This window comes from Heloderma suspectum, chromosome 12 (assembly GCF_057233095.1).
Source record: "Heloderma suspectum isolate Gila_16-S chromosome 12, 16-S_ref, whole genome shotgun sequence".
NCBI lineage: Eukaryota > Metazoa > Chordata > Lepidosauria > Squamata > Helodermatidae > Heloderma > Heloderma suspectum.
The window spans coordinates 11629434-11651064 of record NC_139469.1 but is presented as its reverse complement, the minus strand read 5'-3'; the positions used below and the strand labels follow the sequence as shown (position 1 = coordinate 11651064).

The 21631-nt window shown below is 40.5% G+C and overlaps 1 protein-coding gene across 15 annotated transcripts in view; it reads right to left on the bottom strand.

The window, feature by feature from the left end:
* Window positions 1–21631, bottom strand: part of USP22 (ubiquitin specific peptidase 22) — a 134967-nt gene that overhangs the window by 62682 nt on the left and 50654 nt on the right. The gene's annotated exons all lie outside the window — the stretch shown is intronic.

The following is a 21631-nucleotide window of genomic DNA, read 5'->3' as shown; positions in this document are numbered from 1 at the left end:
GATAAACCTAGAAGGAGATAAACCCATTCCATACCTACCACATAAATGGTGCAAGTATTAAACCCTCTGGAAGCAACAAGTGCCAAAAAGTCATGGCAAAACATACAAAGGTCTAAAAGAGGACTCACTGCTGGAAATCAGGCACTTGCAAACCAATCTGGGTTGAGGGTTCTCACCTACAGAGGTATGTGCATATACAAATATAAGACAGTTAAAGACAGGTGCACACAATTCTGATATTAAAGCAGCAAAAACAGAATTGTGGCAAAATATCTTAAAATACTAGTCAGGGAAGCACTGGTTCCGTTTCAGATTTGTGTCTGATGAAGGTGGATCAACTGAACATTTAGAAACTTGATCAACTGTAAATGAAAGCAAGCATGAAGCACTGCCCCATTCACAGAGATTCCTTGCTTGATACAGAAAGAAGTCTACATTTACATTTGAATAGTTACATTTCAATATAACAATGCATTTAAATACAGTATATGATATTCTAGAAGATGCTCAGGCAATTATAGCCTTTAATACAAAGCCCAGATTTGGACACAGCTGAACAGCCACTCAAATAGTTGGACAATCCTAAACTAACCAAAATGAATGGGAAAATGAATGGTATTGTCTCCATTATCACCAGAGTCCAAGTACAGAAACAACAAAGTAACTGGGGAGAAGTGTATAATCAGTTTTGTTTGACAGATATCACAGTATCAACAAAAAAACAACCCAGGAAGGAGTGAGCCAAAAATAGGAATTCTCCTAATTTTTTTAAAAATAGTTTAAACCACCCATCACATATGAGAATGCAGGTTCAGAATGGAAGAACCTGCTACATGGTGAAAAGAACATGTAGAACTTGCTACAGGAAAATGTTACACGGCAGCAGAAACAAAAGATACACCAGACATCCACGTGTATCATTTGTATAGGACCTACGTTGTAACATCCAACACCATTGGCCATGTTGGCTGGGGCTGATGAGGTGGTAGCCCAATCCACACTAACAATATCCTACACAAAGTCCAGGAATTGATATGCATATGCCCTATACAAACATGACATTCACATGTGGATGCCCAGCAGGCTCAGTTGCTGAACAGGCATGTCTGGTGGGCAGGACAGAAAGGTGCGATTGTGCTTCTCTGCTGTGCATAGCCTCTACATGCCATGAATTTCTTTTGAACCAGCCCTTGTGTATCATGATGAAAGGATCATAAAAGTTATTTCCTACTGTTTGAATTGTCAAATATATACTTGCCCATCTTCAAGAGTTTTAACAGGAAAAATTTGTCCCTTAAAAAAAAAAGAAAAAAAAAGAGACTCACAACTTCAATGGAAACTCCCACCTATACCAAATACACTCTCACTGGAGAGTAGCAACATTCATTAGGATTGTCAGAAAATTCAGAAAGTTTTCCTGGGGAAATCAGAACAAAACCTGAAGGCTTCTGAAGTCTGGATGGCAAGAGTTGCTCAGATGTGTTTTGGGATGAAGATACTTGGAGAAGGAAGACTTTTTTAAAAAGGAAATTTGACATGGTTTAGACTGGAGTCCTGAGGCCAGAATGAAAATCTTATGCAGATGGTATATTTAGATAGTGAGGTTTACTTCCACTAAACTGACAAAATGAAGTTCACACTATAAATTCCTTTCCTCCACCCCACCCCAACAACGCACCATATGTTGCTTATACATTTTTACCACTGTTCACAACAAATTTCACATTTCAAAAGTGGGAGAAAAACAAGGCAACTTCCAATAAACTGTATACAACAAGCTGTATGTCTGGAAATATATTAATATGAACTAAGCCTGAAAATAGGCACAGTTCAATTCCAACATCACCAAAGCCATATCACCACTATCTTTTATAGCTGTGCCCTTCCACTGTGAGAAATCCACATCTACATTTGAAGGAACAGATAGTGTTAAAGCCAACTCTGTGTCAAAATGTAAAACAAAACACTAGAAACTATTTGAAATTTTGCTGTGATTTAAGGTTACTGACCCAGTAGTAACGTATGGCTGTGAGAGCTGGACTATAAGGAAGGCTGAGCGCCGAAGAATTGATGCTTGTGAACTGTGGTGCTGGAGAAGACTCTTACGAGTCCCTGGACTGCAAGGTCAAATCAGTCAATCCTAAAGGAAATCTACCCTGACAGTTCATTGGAAGGACAGATACTGAAGCTGAAGCTCAAATATTTTGGCCACCTAATGTGAAGAGAAAACTCACTGGAAAAGACCCTGATGCTGGGAAAGACTGAAGGCAAAAGGAGAAGGGGACGGCAGAGGATGAGATGGCTAGATAGCATCACCAATGCAATGAATATGAACTTGAGCACGCTCCAGGAGAGAGGAGAGGACAGGAAGGCCTGGCGTGCTATGGTCCATGGGGTCACGAAGAGTCGGACACGACTTAACAACTGAACAACAACAACGTTACTGAACACCTTGCTTTGGATTTCTGTGAAAGTTTATTCAAAGATCCAAGTTTGTATCCCTTTATCTTTAACGTACAGAGACATTTCAGTAATTTGCAAAGAAAACCATGATCTGTCCTGAGATGGGCTGGAATGTACAACCTTGGCTTTCATGGCCAACTCCTCTCACAAGCTGACCCATTAGGATTCACATGCCAATACAGGCAGAGAATTCTATTCCCTTCCAGAAGCTATCTGACTGGTCACGTACCATGACTGGATATTGGTAACCTTGCCTCATAATACATCTTCCAGGTATTTTCCTGAGCATCGTGCATCTGACAATATGTTCCTGACCTGTTTCTACACAGCTTTGGTCCAATGCCATCCTACATCCCTTGGTCCCGACTACCCAGTTTTTGGGTAGCTCACTGACTACACCTGTGTTTCATCTACATCGTCAACTGAACTGGACTGATATGCCAGTTCCCAATTCTCACCGCCTTCAAACTACAGCAACCCCAATTTGACTAGTTCTGTGGCTCTTCACTAACTCTATGCTCCACCCTGGTGGTGTAGAGCAGGGATGGGGAAAACAGCCCACAGGCCAGATACAGCCTGCAGGGGTTCTCCACCTGGCTGGCTAGCTTCTTCCCCAGGCCCTGCCCCCTCTCCTAGCAGGGGAAAGCGCTCATCTCCTATCAGCTGCTGATCTGAGGAAAGAGCTTTTCACTGTAGGGGAGAGTGGGCGGGGCTTGGGGAGGAAACTGTTGAGTGATTCAATCTTGTTTACTTCTGTGAATTGTCCTGCTTATTTCCATGTAGGCATGCAGAGCGTCACCCTGATTACTTGTGAGTAGATCATGCTTACTTTTGAATAGGCATGGAGAGGCTTAGTATTTCAGATGCTATCTGAAAGCGTGAGTCAATCCTGCTTACTTCTGAGTAGATATGCAGAAGCCTTGTCCTGCTTACTTGTGAGTAGGGGTAAAATCAGTAACCACATTTTGGCTTTGCCTGCTATATCTTTGGCCATGCCCACAGATTGAATGGGGCCTCTAAGACCTTTCACAGATTGGAATTTGGGCCTCAGGCTGAAAAATGTTCCTCACCCTTGCTGTAGAGAATATCATAAGGTGGAGAATTCTTCCTGACAGTTTAAAGTTGCTCTTTTTCTGGGAATGACCTTGGGTGTGGTGGCGCTTTCCTGGCTTCGCCCCTGTTTTTTCTTGTTTGTATAAATATGTTGACTTTCTTTCCATGGGAGCAGAATGGTTTGTCCTGCTCTACCATCGAGATTAGGTATACAAGGAGTGTTTTTGGGGATGAGAATTGAATGTATTGTTCAGAAGAGTTAATGCTTGTATTCTATCAAACAGAGTAAAAGATAACTGAAAAGGGACTGAGAAATTCACTCATTCCTATTCAGAGAAAAGCCTACTGACATCTGCCTTTCACACATGACTGTCAGTTTCTCAGGATGGATAGTCTAATCTGGTGTACCAGGTTATGAATTGGTGCTCACACATTAAGCACCCTGCCTTCTGCCAATGTAGAACTAAAGTTCTCTCATCTGTTTAAGGCTGAACCAGCAGAGAGAGAGAGACAGAGAGATGGCCCTGCTTGCTGCACTAACAAAACCTGGAATATCACCCTACGGCTACAATTTTGAACACATTAGAAACTCGGCGAGACTTTGATTATGTTGCATAGGTTTTATCAAAGAGGGTAGAAAAGAATGGTCACTGCACTAGATATTCTAATTTTTAAGATGATGGAAGACAGAGCCACAAGAGGCAGGTCAAGAAGCTTTTCTAGCAGTTCCTTGCTTTCTTGACACCTCACTCACTGCCACCAGTAGCTGAAGGATCCAGAGCTGTGCCCACTTCCTTTCTCCCTCCACACCCATGGAGTAGTTATCTGAAGATCACATTGTTAGTCTTTTTACAAGTAATAGTAATTAAATACCACACCTTATTGTGAGATTTGTTTGTAAGGTTTCAGTGAAGGCTGCATGCTGTGCTGAAGGAGGAAAAAACTTAAAAAGAGAGAGAAAAGGGCAGAAAAGGAAGTTATAGGCCTAGCTCACTTGGTACACAGACCAAGAGAATGTCCTTTATGATGCTACTGCTATGGTGAAGCAGTAGCATCAGTGGGAAGGCACAGGGTTTGCTGCTTTGGACATGTGTACTGCATCTGAGGGACCCTGCCACCAAAAAATTGTATGATCTAACTCTAGAAATTGCTAAAAATGCAATGTGCAGATACAGTTTTTCCTATGTGTATGCCTGGTTTTAAGCCGAGTTGTTTGCTAAGATCAAACTGTGATGCTTGTTTCTTTTTTACTGATGTGTTTTTAATTGATCTGCTTTTGTGTTTTTATTATAATTTTGTATTTTATATTATATTTTACTGTTCCTAGCTGCCTTGAGCACTATTTGTAGAGGAAAAGTGACATTAAATTTAATAAAAAATAAATGCCACGAACAAGAATGGTGTAGTACAGCTTACCCTGTTTTCTAACATCCTCTCCCTTTGCTTTTCCACTCCAGGCTGAGCCAACACATTTAGGTGCATGGGATAAGGCCTAAAAACATTAACATAATTTCCACTTAATCTAGCCTCCTGTGTATAAATGTTCTGGGATGTAACGTAGCTCAACTTTCAGAGGTGTATGTTTGGGAGAGAGGGTTGCTCCAGGGGAGGGGGGCAGTGAGCCAAGAGTCAACAATGCATACCTTGGATGCCAGACACAGCTATAAGACTACATAAAGACACGATTAATGGTATCTGTTACTATAAACTATTATCTATATAGCTGATCAGCCAGCACCTCTGAAGCTTTTGACCAAATGTGGTAAAGCTGGTCTAGCTAGTAACTCCTCTTAGCTCATAAGTCTATGAAGGGGCCCAGCTGCAGGAACTATGGGAAATGGGCAAGTTATCATACTGGAACAGACAGCAGAACACAAAGGTTTTAATGAGAAGGGGCTACAGATTTTTTGTTACGATTCAATGGCTCCAATGTAGCTGCAGAAACTCTTGGTATGAACAGGGTTTGGGGTCACACCTTTACAGTTTTCTTCTTCAGCTTTCTCTCTGTTTGAAGTATTGCCTGCAATAAACACACAAGTTCTTCAGAGCCAGCTACAGAAAGGCTGAGGCACACAAACCAGCAGCTGTTGGGAGGCTGCTTCAAATTGCTCTCTATAGTGTCTGTTATGTGCACCAAGCAGATTGCATGCCCCAGCTTGCCACACAGAGCTGGCATTTTTCTTCACACACCCACTAACCTCTCCTGTGGCTGTTTGCAGTGGCATGGAGATCTGCTGCATATGAACAGGATTGCTGCATGTAAGACTACCATGAGAAGCAACTTATAGCAGCTTGTAGGTAGTTGCTCATCTATGTCCATCATCCACAAGTTGGACATGTCTGCACATAACTGCTGTACATGAATACCTGATACTGACTCAGCCAAATACTGTGCTGGGAGCAGCAGTAGTGGAATAGGAGGGTGGAGGTGAGGAGTGCAAGCAAGTACCTCCTAAATAAAAAACATACTTTAATTATGATCTAAACCTAATGATCTAAACCTTTGGACAGGAAGAAAAGGCACCCCCAAATACATATGAATTGACCAAGGCTGAGACACTTCAATTAGATTCTGAGTTGCAGAGTAATCCCTTATTTCAGATGTGCCTTTCCTCCCACCCAAACTCAACTAGTGACTCATTAAAAAGCATAATAAAAATCTGGTGTGGTGCAGCTAACATTGTCCTTGGTACACAGATAATTGAAGACACGCACAGAGTTCCATGACTCATAGATACATCACATAGTTGTTTCACCAGTTTAGCAAAAATATCTGCCTCAAAAAAGCTTTAGAACTATGGGCCATATGGAGCCGCCGAGATTCCTTTAGTAACAAGTTAGTTCAGGAGGACCTTTTAAAAAGCGTCCCAGCAGTTTCCAGAATGCACGAGTGAGCATCGCCATCATTACTACTTGTGAGGGCTCCAAGATCCCTAAGGATCCAGCCCTTTTCGAGTATTTGGTTAGGTTAACAGTCACGTATCAATTTATTTTAAAAGCAAGCAAGCACAGCTAAGAGCTTCAAGAGTATGTCCCTTGGGGGAAAATATTGGAAGAGATTGCCGATTAAATTATATCCCATTGTAACATACAAAGACACTCCTCCTCACTTTCAAATCTCTAAGTTAACTGCTACTGCTTACACGATTAAGCAGTTGTTAAGTATATGCATAACAGTTTTCCAATGAAGAATAAAGTATAAGTGCTGCTGCAGCTGAATTAATCAGACCTTTCCACAAACAAATTTCATGAAGTTTAAATCTTAGTCAGTCTTCAAGACTTTTAGCCAAAGCAAAACTCCCTGCGGCAGGATATGTTTTGACACCATTGAATTTGATGCTTGTAATCTCCAATTTCATGCTCTGTAAAATTTATGTATGTAAATCAAGTTTGTTGGTCCTTCATTGCTCTGAAGGGCAGGATTTCTCTGACTCAGATTAAACGTCCAAAAATGAAAGGAGCTAAAAAGCCTTAATCAACTACTTGATTCCTTTAAACTATATGAGACAACAGCTCCTGAAAGAGGGTTTAGTGCATTTTTTTTAAAGTATCATGACTGGCTTAAATCAAGACAGCCAGTGATACTGTACAGAAAACCCAGAAACATTAAGCAAAGCAGCATCAACCTAACCCTTCATGCAGAACACTTACTGTGTTGTATTTCTGCTAGAATAAACATGTTCAGAAAGGCATTTACAAATTATTTTTAATGTCAAAGTATCAAACTCAGCCAATTAAATTCCACCTTTAATGGCTTTCTATATCTGGCCCTCCACTTTTATCTTTTTAAAATCTCCAACCAAACTGAGCTTTTGTTGTCCTGGTCTTAATCTGTATGCTAGAGTTAAAATACATTGTATAAAAAGAATGACATGTAGGTGAGTAAGAGAAACACATCCTACTTTTGGACAAGAGGTGAAAACTAGCTCCTTGCTTGCTCATTAAGGACAAATTGCTCTCAGGTGTGCAGGTAGATGGTGGCATTACCTCTCTTCTTGGCAACTGCCACACTATGCTGGGCATTTAGAGAGACATCAACTTCTACTGATTTTGACTGCTAGTGAATTGCCATATCTCAAAAATGGTTGCCCGTTTGTTTGAGTACTTGACTGAAATTGCTGGTGCGGACCTTTAAAGCCTTAGGGCGCAATCCTATCTAGATAGTCGGCCGCCTCTGAACTCAGAGGTGACTGCCTATCCAAAGCAAGGCAGGAGAAGCACGGGGGGATCTGCTAGACATCCGATTGTGGCTGTCTAGCCGGGGGGGGGGGGGCGAGTGGCAGAGGAGGCTGCTGTATGACACATAGGATGTGTCATACACACAGTTCCGCTCTCCCCACCCCGGAACGCCCCCAGCCACGCCCCTTTTCAGCCACTCCGCACTCCTCTTCCAAGTATGGAGGACAGGGCTTCTCCGCACCGCCTCCAAGGCAGCGTGGAAGTATGGGGAGGTCAGTTTTCCAGGAACCAACCTCAGAGTGCGGGCTCCAAGGTTGGTTCCTGGAAAACAGAATATCCTATGGCCGTCTAGCCGCTGTCTACCAGCCATAGGATTGCTCCCTCCCAATGGCTTAGGACCGGATTATTTAAGAAACTGCTTGCTTCCATAGGTGAACCTGATGGGCCTCTCTTATTGGTCTTAGAGGCCCTGTTCTCCCATTCACTTGTGAAGTTAGGCAGACAGGCACAAGAGACAGGGCCTTTTTGGTGGTAATGCCAAGACTGGAATTCCCTCCCAGTTGGGATCTGCCAGGTTCCCCCCTTTGCACATCTTTAAATGGTTAGTGAAGACTTTTTATTCCAGACAGCTTAATGCATGATCTACTGTTTCAACTTAAACTGGAGTTTTTAGTTTTGTATTGCTGTTTATTACATTTTTTACTTTTAAAATTAGCATATTTTAAAATGGCTATTATTGTTGATTTGTTGTTTTTATTTTTGTTCTATTTTATTTTCTTATTTTTACTGTATGATGCTTTGATTAATATTTATATCCTGGTTTTCTATGAAAACTAAAACTAAAATGAATTCTATACAAGATAATTTTTAAAATGTAAGACATTTTAAATTAACCTACTGGTTAACAACATTAACATGGCACAACAGAATGCTGACACTAAGCAGGAGATGATGTTCCTTAATCACACTTGATACAAGTCTATAAAATTAAACTCATCTAATCATCCAGATTCTCATCTCTAGCAAATGGTGTCTCAAAGTATTCTTTTGTAGCTGAAACTAGGTTTCACCCACACACAAGTGTCTAGCTTGTCATACATTTCCAGAGGGATATCAACAAATAGAGCAAAGAACAGTCTTTTGAGAGTTAATATTTCATTAGCAGAGAAAAAACATTTTCAAGGGTGGTTCACATCAAATATCCAAGACAGAGATTTCAACCATGTTAATACAGAAACGCTGTCTGCCCTTCAAGTCCAAGTAGTTATCTGAATTCAATCTCTTGTTTCGTTTGTATAGCCCAAGTGAATAACTAAACCTACCATGCTGGTAATGATCTTCTGCTCCAATCTATCAAGCCACCCAAATCAACACTTTTGCTGACCATATGAAAGAGGCAGAAGTACCAGGCAGCCGCGAGTAGCCAGAACAACTTGAAAGATCTTTGTTGTTGTTCAGTCATTAAGTCGTGTCCAACTCTTCGTGACCCCATGGACCATAGCACACCAGGCCTTCCTGTCCTCCGCCCTCTCCCGGAGTGTGCTCAAGTTCATTGAAAGATCTTTACCAAGGAGCTACTGCACACCAGCTAGTAGTTCAGAAGTTGAAAGCTGGCCTTCTTTTGTGTGGCTCAGATGTAAAAGAAAACCCTGCACCTTTGTACCATATCTTAAGTGAAGGGGGAGTAAAAATCTATATTGTAAAAAATGAAAAATGTGGTTTTAATAGAAATCAGAATTTAAATTTGCTTTTTAGAAACCATCCATTATATTAAGTGTCTCTTATAATGAAATCTGACTTTGTTGCAAACCAACATGTTAAAATCCTGTTTAGTGTCTTTGCATGTGTACAGAGAAAGCCAAACAGAAATCCATTAGATTCACTTGCTTGCCTCATCCCAAGTTGTATAAAATTATCTATCCAGTTGCAAACCAATGTTTTGTTATAGCAACGAATCAGTATGCGTACTTGCTCATGAAATATATGTATTACACATGGGAAAATGGATTTAAAAGAATTATTTAAAGATGGTCTTTTTTCTCTTGGTAATTTTAAATCACTGATTCAAAACAATCCAGCCTGACTTAGTGGAAGGTAATAGTGCACCATTTATAGACATTATACATGCTACAATCAGATAGGAAGACATTAAAAGTAAGTTCACCTCACTCCAGAGCCCAATGCATCAAGGATGCTTTAAAAAGAAGAATAAATGTGTTTTCAAAGGCATGTCCCCATGCTATTACTTTCCATAACGTCCCTATAGTTGCAATCCTATGCCCACTTACCTGGGAGAAAACCCCGTTGAAAACTCGCAATGAACTCAACTGAACTCAAACGTGAATACACATTTATAGGATTGTGCTCTTAATCTATACACATGTTGTACTGCTGTTTTGGGGAGGAAATGGGATAAATTTGCTTTGATTGTATTCATCTGTTATATATTCTTCTGCCTTTTGATTTTGGAACTGCATCTATTTGTTTTGAGGGTGCTACTGGACTGAAAAAGTTATTTAATCTAAGGTGCTGTCCATTAGAGGCAAAATAAGTCTCTGGTATCTATTACTAGAAAAAAAGCTTTACTTTTTTATCGTAAGTCCAAGCTGCTAACATGATGGCCACTAAGGCAAAGTTCTAGTATTTCTTTGAGAGCTATTTTAAAAACTCAACAGGCCACTACAGTAACAGACAGCAGTCAATTGTTGTGGGTCTTGTTCCACATTCTTGCTAAATTAAAGTGGGGATGCTAACACAACCCTAACAGCTAGGATCATCTGCAACATTAAATCAACACAGGAAAAAGGGCAGTATCAATATTCTTAAAAACCTGCCAACATTTATCAGTTCATCATGACCTTATGATTTTCTTTTAATTTTAATACCGCAAACTCAATTTTCAAAGAACACCCTTGTTCATCTGTATCAATACAACTGCAGGTACAAGAACGGTATCAGATTAAAAACCAGGACTAATAAGGGAAATAAGGAAACAAAGAAGGGGTTTGCACAGTGCCCAAAAAGCTAGGAACATGCTCACAGATGCTTTAAGAAAACCCTTTTGAGGAAAGATAAGGGGGACATGTTCTGACAATACCCTAGCTGTGTGAGAGCCACTGCAGTGCAGCTCTCTTGCACCTCTGCAGTAACGTCAGAAGACCTGGGCTACATGGAAGGAGTCTATGACATGACATCTTCTGACACCCATGTTGCCCTTCCTGAAACTGGGACAACACAGGTGTGAGAAATGGCTGCATAGTGAACTTCTACTGTTATCCTAGCAGTACAGGAAAGACCTACACTGCAGTGGTTCCCACTCTGTTTGGGCCATATTGGCCAAAATATTTGGGAGCACCAGGCACACTATTTTACTTCTTTGTGCAGTAAGAAGGATCTTGCCCCTGGATCCAGAAGAACTGGCACACAGTCCATTGTGGCCTGTTCAAACTACATGACTGGATGAAGGAACATTGTTACAGACTGGACAATAATCTGTTTATTTATCTAGAGATTTATACTTTACCCTTCAGATACATATGTATCACTCAGAGCAGCTCACCACAATTACAATCACGACATCAGAAATGTAAAACAGTATCTGTAAAACATAAATCTGAGGCAGGAAAAGCAGATAAAAACACATCCTCTACTCAAGCAAGAAAAACCTCCTGGAATAAAAACATCATCAACAACCAAGGAAAATGGCCAGAGAGTGGGACAATACAGGCATCATGGGGCAAGGTGTTCCACAGTACTGGTGCAGTTTCCAAGAAAGCCCTCTCTTGTCCCAACTATGTGTGCCTCCATCATCAATGGGACACAGACAAAGGCCTCCGCTTGATCTTAATGAGCAGGTAGGTTGATATGGCAGGAGCAGCAGCTGAAAAATGTGTAGCCACAACCACAAAAATGGCTTCAAGCTCACTGCACATACCACTCAGTTGACCTTGGAGACCACAGCTGAGTGGCAGAGCACCTGCTTTGCATGCAGATGCCTGCAGGACCAATCCTTGGCACTTGGTTAACAGGATCAGGTAGCAGCTGATGGGAAAGGCCACTGCCAAGAAGACTCCAGAGAGCCACTGCCAGAGTAGACAGCACTCAGATAGACAAATAGTCTGACCTAGTAAAAGGCAATGTCCTGGGTTTCTAAATGATTCACGTAGGTGATCACATAGAGAAACTCAATATTACATTCTAGCCCTAAATTACATTGTACAAGCAAGTGAAAGACATAGTGACCTGGTTCACATGACATACCGGGGCTCACCATGGGTTATTTAAGTGATTGGAATATGCAACTTCTGATCAGGGATTGTCGTGTTGTATGAACTCACCCAGCAGGGGTTATGTGAGGCTTGTAGGGGGTTGCATATTCAAAATGGCAGCCAGCACACACCATGGATCATGGGGGGTTAGATAACCCACAGTGGGCTGTTGTGTTGTGTGAACCGGCCCACTGTTTGATTTCCTAGGGTAGAAGCATTAGTGAGGAGTTTAAGACCAAGAAGATGCAACAAGAAGATAAGTTTTTGTTTTTAGTACATGGCAAGTTCTAGGTTAAAGTAGCCTGATTAATATCAGTATTTCAAAAGCATTTTGAAATACTTGTCTTTGGACTAGGTTTTGCAGCCTGGACCTTCATCCATAAGAAAGCAGAAGACTTTAATATATTATTTAACTATTTTAACTAGATTTCAAATTGAATCAAGGGGGCATTTTATGTGTTTTATTAAAAAATATGGCTATGGCCAAGTTATGAATTCAAATGAAAAAAAAGCAGCATGAGCAGAATTTATAAATACATTAATGCGAAAGAACTACAAATATTCCCAGAACTGTGGTATTAAGTTATTTATGTATGCCCCATTCAAATGATTTGTTCATATGCTCAACTTGCGTAAATGCCAGAATCCAAAGCTGGAAATGGGAAATAAAGCCACTGTTGCCTATTCTTTATGAAGTAAAAAACAAACTCAAAAAATCAGATCAATGTGCACTCCATTTAGAAACAAATACATTAAAAGCAGGCCAGTGTTTACATAAGTGCAACTCCGTTGACTCAAATACAAACAACAAATGTTGTGAGTGCATTTAGTATTCCTAGACAATAGAATCTGATAGAACAAGCTTGCACTGGAGGCCAAAGCAGATATATGAGAGCAAGTAGCAAAGAACAGATTTACTAACCAGAATAAAATACACACTTACAAGCATTCTATCTCTATTTACCTTGCACAGTTCTAAATTCCGTATTAGAAGGATTATCAGAAAGAACTCCAAAAGGGGGGAAAACGGACGTGATAATTCAGAACAGCAACAAATCCTTGTATTTAACTAGGCATTCATGCTACACACTCCCTGAAGAAAAGAGTTTATTTCCCAACTTGTGATTTATCATCCAATCCCCTAAATGGAAATCTGTAAGTGGCATCACTAAGGCGCATGATCGCACCAGACATATGAACGTCATTAGGAACTGAGAACCGAAGTGAACTGCATCCAAATTACCAGATTAGACACATCCCGTTAGGCAGCAAATCTGGGAGCTCTGATTTGACTAAAATTTAACATCGTCCACAGATTTCTAGAAGCAACAAACCTCTTAGAACTTTGAAGCAGCTGTGTGATTCTTCTCTCACAGATGGCTGGTACAATTGAGCCTCCTGGAGCAGTCTGCTTTCAGAAAAGCTTTCTGGCCATTTATACACATGCCTTTTGGGGGGCGGGGGAAGAAAAATACACATCAAGGTTTCAAATTCTCTCATTATTGCTGTATTAATCAAAGATGACAAGCAAAGACTCAAGTAGCAGAACGATTCAAAATACAGTGGTAAATGAAAGTACAAAACTACATGTTATCTCTGGCCCAGATTCTGAATTTTTAAGTAAGAGGAAAGTTGCTGTGAACTTCAAAAAGAGCAGGACTTAGATGTAAAACACAGTTGGTCCATTTTAATACTATCACACTGATTATTATTTTTAGCTGATACGTTGTTTCTACTGGGAAAGATGAGAAGTATTTATTGGTACAATTCACACAAGGCTTAAAATTGTGAATTTTAAACTGATTTTACAATCAATCAAATGTCCTGTGTGAGAGGGCAATTTTGCCAGCATCGTTGTAATAATACATGCATAAATAATGAATGCAAGGAACTTCAAATTGTTGTTTCAGAAAAATGGGTTATACTGCAGCTAAGTCAGGGAAAATTGTCTTAAATGTCATCAGCAGAGAGTTAAAATATTTATTTTAAAAGTCTGTAGTGATTTAGTAAAATGAAAGCAAGACAGTTAATTGGAAAGAAGTTTAATTAGATAAGAGTGCTAATTATTCATTTTCCTGCTAAATGGAAGGTTATATTATGGAATTTTTAAAACGCTTATGCAATACTTGATGCCACTTCTGACTTACCAAGTTTATCAGACGTAAGAACTGGAGATCAGAAAACTCACTTTCAACCATGCTTTCAGAGACTGCCATACTTTGGGCAGGAACCCACTCCTACCCTCGACCCTCAGTGAAAATGTAAACCCGTGCTAGAGGTTCCTTGCTCTAGTTCCCCACCTGAGCTAGTTACTGGAACACAAACTAAGTAGAACAAAAAAGGAGCACATTTGCCACTTTAAAAAGCAGGCCTTGAAGTATTCATGCAGTCTTCAACATCTTCCCATCATCTCTAGTTAGGCCCTCATGCACAGAAGCTCATGCATAGTTTATGCAATACTGAAGGAGCAAGCAATGTCTCTCGTTGCTGCCTAGAGAACCAGAAGTAATTTCCAGGCCACTGTTCTGCACACACTCCCTCCCTGTGCCACCTTTACGCTGAAGAACTATTGCAATATTTATTCCACTCATGCTTCACTCTCCCAGGTCATGTTGCCGTGTCACACAGCTGCAAAAGCCACCTGCCACTGTTATGTTGCCATTGTTTGTGGCATCTCCCCCACCACTCATCATTTCTCTTGAAAAGGATTTGTACTCCTTCTTCCTCCCACCCTTTTTAAAGAGGTTCTCCCTCTGCCTTTTTTTTTTTTTTTTGGCAACATTGCAAATGGGAATCCCAGGTGGCTCTAGCTAATTACCCATGTGCTTTGGGAACCTAATGCTGCCTATTGTTAATGTAGTAGAGTCTTCAGCCACAAAGTCACTTCATATGCTAATCAGAAGCAGGCAGATTCCTAGCTAATGCCTCAGTCTGTTCAGCAGCATTGATCTTATGGAGAAAGGAAGAAATGATACCAAAATATAAGCTGTGCAAGAAAACCCAAAATATGCTGTGTTTTCCCCCACACACATACACACTACCACTTATATCACTACTGCTGTAAATTAGCTTGATGTGTTCAGTCACATCACTTAAAAATATAATAAAATGAAGCAGATCATTTTTTATTTACTTTAGAATGCATTCAAAAGTGAACTAGTCAAAACATTATCAGTCTTCTGATTCTGAGTATACTATTAATCTGTCTGATATGCCACAACAGAATAATTAAATCTTGAACTGGAGACCAGGAATTATTCAGAGTCATGTCTGCAAGGGCTGTTTTAAACTAACCAGCTATATTTTGTTACCATGTTGTGTGGTCTCAACTCAACTCTCTAAAGCGGAGTCCATTTATTCTGAATACTGACAACTCTGACGGCTTAATATACAACATTTTCCCAACGCGTGTAAATAAAAGTACAACTCAGATGAAAACTGCATGTCTATTTTGCCATGTGATCATACATACATGATTTCTGGAAGTCATGTATGGATTCCAGACATGAACACGTGGCAAAAACATACCTGCCAGCACTTCACAAGACCATATATAACTTGTTTTCTCTGCAGACACATAAGAAGAGCCCTTCTGGATCACAAGCCTATCCAGCCAAACATTGTTTCACACGGTGCATTTCCCCTCAAGGGGGACATGGGGGCTATATCCTTGTCTTACTTCTCTTCCCCAGCAACTGGTATTAAGAGGCATAGCAATGCTGAAGTTGAAGGCAGGATATAACAATGACTAGTAGCTACTGATAGCATTGTCCCCCATGAATTTACTCAACCCTACACCCTTTAAAGCTATCTAAGCTAGTGGCTCTCACCACATCTTGCGGTAACAAAATCCATAGGCTAACTATGGACTGTGTGAAGTACTTCCTTTTGTCGCTCCTGAACCTCCCCTACTTTCTGTTTCATTGCATGACTGCAGGTTCTAGTGTTATGGGAGAGAAAAACCTCTCTTTATGCTCTCTCTACATCACAGATATTATGACCGTCAATCATATCGCCTTTTTTTTTAAACAAGAACCCCTATACATTATAACCTTTCCTCCAGTCCCCTGAATATTTTAGTTGTCCTTTTCTGCACCTTCTCCAGTACTACAATATCCATTCTGAGATGCAGTGACCAGAACTGTATGTATTGCATTTATGTATTGCAATTATATCCCGCCTTTTTTCCTCTTGCAAGGAACCCAAGGCGGCTTACATTATCCTCCTCCTCTCCATTTTATCCTCACAACAACAACCCTGTGAGGTGGGTTGGGCTGAGAGTCTGTGACTGGCCCAAAGTCACCCGGTGAGCTTCCATGGCTGAGTGGGGACTAGAACCCCGATCTCCCGGCTCCCAGTCCAACACTCTCGCCACTACACATTACAAGTGTGGTCACACCATAAATTTGTATAAAGGAATTACAGTACTGGCAGTTTTATTTTTGATCTTTTTCCTAATGACCTCTGGCATGGAATTCACCTTTTTCACATCTGTCAACCTTTTCATCAAGATATCCACTACAACCCCAAAATCTCTTTCTTAGCCAGTCACCACCAGCACAGGCCACATTATAGAGTATATGTGAGATTAGGATGTGCATCACTTTACACCTACTTACATTGAACCACATTTGTCATTCTGTTGCCCATTTGCCCAGCTTGGAGCAATCCTTTTGGAGCGCTTCACAATCTGATTAATTTTTCACTACCCTCAAAAGTTTGGTGTCATCAGAAAACTTGGCCACCTCACTGCTCAATCCTTACTCCAGATCTTTTATGAACAAGTTTAAAAGCACTGGCCTCAATACAGATCCTTGGGAGAGCCCACTTCTTACTTTTCTCTACTGTGAGAACTGCCCATTTATTACTACTTTCTGTTTCCTATTCTTTAACCAGTTACAGAGGACCCATCCTTTTATCCCACGAGTGCTAGGTTTATTCAAGAACCTCTGGTAAAGGATTTTGTCAAAAGCTTTTTGAAAGGTCAAGTATACAGTGTCTACCAGGTCACCCATATCCATGTGCTGTCTGATACTCTCAGGAACAATAAAAGGTTAGAAAGGAGGACTTACCTTTCCTCATGTTATTAAGTATCTGAATCTCTGGGAAACATGCACCCATATTTAAAGAAAGATTAAGGGAAGCCCAGTTGGATCTGAAGAGTGATGGAGTTAGATGTCGGAACAAGGCAGTTAGATTGCTAGATGAATGTTGCTGAGCTACACCAGTGATGAACACACACACCAACCAATAAAAATAAAACAACTGGTATACTTCTATTGCCACAAACCACCAGTATGACTTACAACCTCATCCATATATATTTACCTTTACAGAGCACCTGGTTTCACATAGGCATTTAAAAAATCAATATTTATAATTATTGGGGTTGCAGTGATAGCACTGATTGGTGGGAAATGTATTTTCACAGCAAATGAATATTGAGAAAATGTAATATCCCAGTGCTCTTGTTGCTCTTTTGGGTGTAACACTGGGATTACCTGCAACAAATGACTAACAATTACACTTCTAACTTCCCCTCTTCCCCAAAAAGAGAGAGATTGTGTTCATGCCCTTATATCATCTCTTCAGGCTGCAGCAATGTAACAATTCCTATATTTCCGATGATGCAAAAACAGACTCGGGATACTGCGATATTCAGTTCAAGAGTTCAGTTTATCTAGAAAACTGAACAAAACCGTTTATCTTGTTTTGCTCCACAACACTCAGATCACACCGTTTTAAGTTCAAGGCCAATTTCTCATAAACAACAGATGAGAAGGCAAACTTGCACCTCAACTATACAGATGCCACTGATATGATGGAATGTTTCGTCACATATACACACAAAAGATTCCTCACAACTAGAATGTCAGGGAGAAGGCTAAGCTAAACCCATCTCCCCAATATCTACTTTTCTAAGTCCAAAAACTTTTTTGTAGGAGGAGCCTTCAATCATGTGAGCATCCCACAATGCCACCCAGCAGTCTGAAGGAGCATAGTCCAGAGAGAGGTGTATCACAGCATATGGTGTTTGTGAGAATTAGGCCTAATTAACAAACCCAACTATTTTTTTAAAAAATCAGTATCAACAACGTGTGTGTGTGTGTGTGTGTGTGTGTGTGAGTGAGAGAGAGAGAGAGAGAGACTGTACTGCGTATTGGGGGAAGGGGGTTGGGCTTCTCTTTAGAGTTAACATATTAGGCCACTAGATAAAGTGATTAGTGATTAAGTTGTTAATGGAATTTTGTTTGGGTATTATTGATGTTTTATGCATTTTGTAAGCTGCCTTGAGTGGGCTTTTTTGGTGGACGATAAGCATCCTTAAATAAATAATAAAAATAAATGATCACAAACTTTTCTGTATCTGTGCTGAATCACACTAACCGCTTTGGTTAGTTACAGTACTTGTAAACAGTATTAATCAAGTTTTAGCTAAACAATGTATCACTAGGCATTTCAAGAACGGTGAAACCTTTCTCCAAATAGAACCAATAAAGCATAGCAAGAGAATACATTTGTACATTTTTCTTTAAAGCTGCTGAAAGAAATAAACCTATCGGCTACAAAACTGGTGGGGGGGGGGGAGAGGACTCCCTTTTACCCCCTCCCCACTCCATTGTGTTCCCAGTGCTACTCCAACAGAATATAGCTGTTCTAGATCCCAAAGCCATCTTGGATATGCTTCTTTTCCAGTGAGTGAGAATGCAAGCAGCAGAATGAAGTACAGCAGCATAGAGAGAAGGCAGGAAGGATGAGTGAAAAGGGACAGAAGTCTCCCCTTCAATCCAAGTCATCACCATCTGAACCCACTTGTGAAATTTCATGTGTTTTGGGGAAACCAGAAAGTCTGTACAAAAAAAGAAGGAAAGCCTAGAAAATGACAGGTGCAGAAATGATGAGTCAGGATGTGTGCAGTGGAAACGTTTCTGTTCAATTATTTCTTAACAAAGAAAATTAAACGGAGTTTCACTAACATCTATTGCAGGCAAGCCTTGATGTCTTAAATAGCCAGCTACAAGTATCATTTCCCTCCTCCCCTGTATTTCAAGACCCATCCACCACCCCCAAAACATACAAAAACACTGTGGTTCAGGAACATTTATGAAAAGATTTCCTTTTAAAACTAACTAAAACTGAAAGCAAAACAAAAATGCAAAAATGTTTCATTTTCTGAGGTCCTACACACTGTCAACTTACCAAATGTGTCTTGCAGTACTTTTAAAAAAGCGGGGAGGGGTAGGGCATCTTGGTGGATGCCAAGGAAGGTGTCTGGGGGCGCAATGCTGCCCGCAAGCATCATGTTGCCTACCCTAGAGAGTTTTGGTATTTTTAATGAACATTGTTTTTAGCTATTTTATATTTTGTATACTTTTAAAGAGAGAGATGACTAAGAAATCCAATAAATACTACAACCTACTATAGAGAAAAAGCCATCCCACCACCAAGATTGCACACTTGAAGAGTGGCATATTATGTCAAAACTCAAAGGCAAAGAAAAATATGGAGAAACAGAAGATGGTAGATGAACAAGGAGCTTAGTTTTATAAACTAAAATGTTGCAAAAAACAAGGTACAAGCCAAGAGAAACAAAACAGAAATGCCTGAAAGATGAGAGAGAGGTGAATGCTTCAGAACAAGAAGTCACAGATCATGTGCATTAAAATTATCAGCATGCAAAGATTCGTAGACTATGGTAGTAATCCCACACTGGCATTAGAAGAAAAAAAAAAAAAAAACAGAGTCAGATCTCTCTGACCCACTCTTAAAGCCATCTCCAGGGAAAAGTTAAGATCAAAGTAGTAACTCTTTCTGCACTCCCTTCTTCACAAATCATGTTGAGATGATGGGGCAAGTCAGGGTGCAATTAGTTCACAAATCCAATGTGGATCAGTGGAGGAACCACTGTCCGAGACACTCTACCCACCTAGGAATTGGCTGATAGGGAAAGACAGTACCACCTGCCTTTAGATCCTATCCCTACCTGGAACTCTGCATGCATGCACATGCGCACACACTACATGTCTGGGCTCAACCCACAGTTTGAGAATTACTGAGTTAACATGTATGCCAAACAGGTGGGGATTTCTATTACAGTTGGGCAGGGCTATGCTGAGTCAATGACAAATGAAAAGAGCCATTAACATCTAGGGTTAGCAATCCCCCTTGCGCTTCTGGCTGAAGTTCCTGCCAACACCATCATTTCATTTTGCAGCATGTTATAGCTAGGTTGTCATAATGAAGCTGTGGTTCTTTCTTGTCACTGATGCCATCGCACTCTTATTAATTTATTTTACAGCATTTGTACCATGCCATTCAGCTGAAAAAGGCTTCCAGAGCACTTTACAGAGACCCCTATCCTGGCTAATGCGGCAGAGAAAGATTATTAATAATTAGCCTCCTGCTAATAAATGCTGTAATGCATCATTGAGAGTACTAACCATTGAATGTTATACTTTAAGTACAAATAAGACAACCAAAACCCTATGCAGAGGTGTACAGAACCTATATGGCCTGAAAGAGCGGGGATTATGCTGGCATGTCCTGCTCTTAGGTCTGGGAGGGAATGTAGCTCAGCAGTAGAGCACAGGCTTTACATGCAAAAGATCCCAAGTTCGATTTCCTGCACAGAGGGGTTGCAGGGAGAAGTGACAGACAGGAGAATTAGTAAGCACTTTCCACCTGCCAACTGTCCCCTGCAAATGCAAGGCAAATATGGGACTGCGTCTTTTTGCTTATGGAAGGCTTTGCTATGGACAGTCAGTTAACATGTTTTTCTCCTTCTCTTTTAATACCCAACCCCACTGGGGTCATCCCATAAGAGGACTGTGGATTAGTGGTAGAGCACCTGCTTTGCATGCAGAAGGTCCCAGGTTCGATCTCCAGCATCTCCAGGTAGGGCTAGGAAAGAATCCTGCCTGAAACTCTGGAGAGCCAGTGCCAGTCAATGTTGACAATACTGGGTTAGATGGACCAATGATCCAACTAAGTATAAGTCAGCTTCCTATGATTTCCTGATTTCTCCACCCTGGACTTCAAGATTTAGTAGGGTTCTATGTGCAGAGTATGTAATCACAAATCTGAGAGTGTTACCCTTCAAAATTGAAAAGCAATGTTTGTATTAATTGGGCCCGTATTGGAACATGGCAACCAATATACATATCTTGGAGTCCAGGGGGATGGAAAGTAAATGCAATCCAATTCCCCCAACACACCACAGCTCTATATAGTTAAAGCTCAAGTGATTGATATGCAGATCATCTATTATTTAAAGATGGTCCAGAAGCAACACCATTTTATGCAAATATAATGCAAATATATATTCTTTTCGTGGTCATTTCAAGTCACACTTGTCTTTCAAATTAGCTCTCCCTGATGTCTAAAGAGAGAATACAAAAAATTAAAAGCAGAAATATGGAACTACCAAATTGCATGATCGGTGAAGAAATGAGAACGTCTAAAGGTTTCCATCTGAAGTCTGTGTCATGAACCGAAGAAAAAAACAGAGCCATGTGTTTCACTTTGCTAACCAACAGCAGTCCTTGAGGAAGTGAATGCTCCAGTTTGGCTGTGTAATTTGTAGTGGCGTAATGTGCTGTTAACAGAGTCTACAGGAGCTGAAACAGGATAAGCAAGGCCTTGGAGTTTTTGGACTATTTCCCATTGGG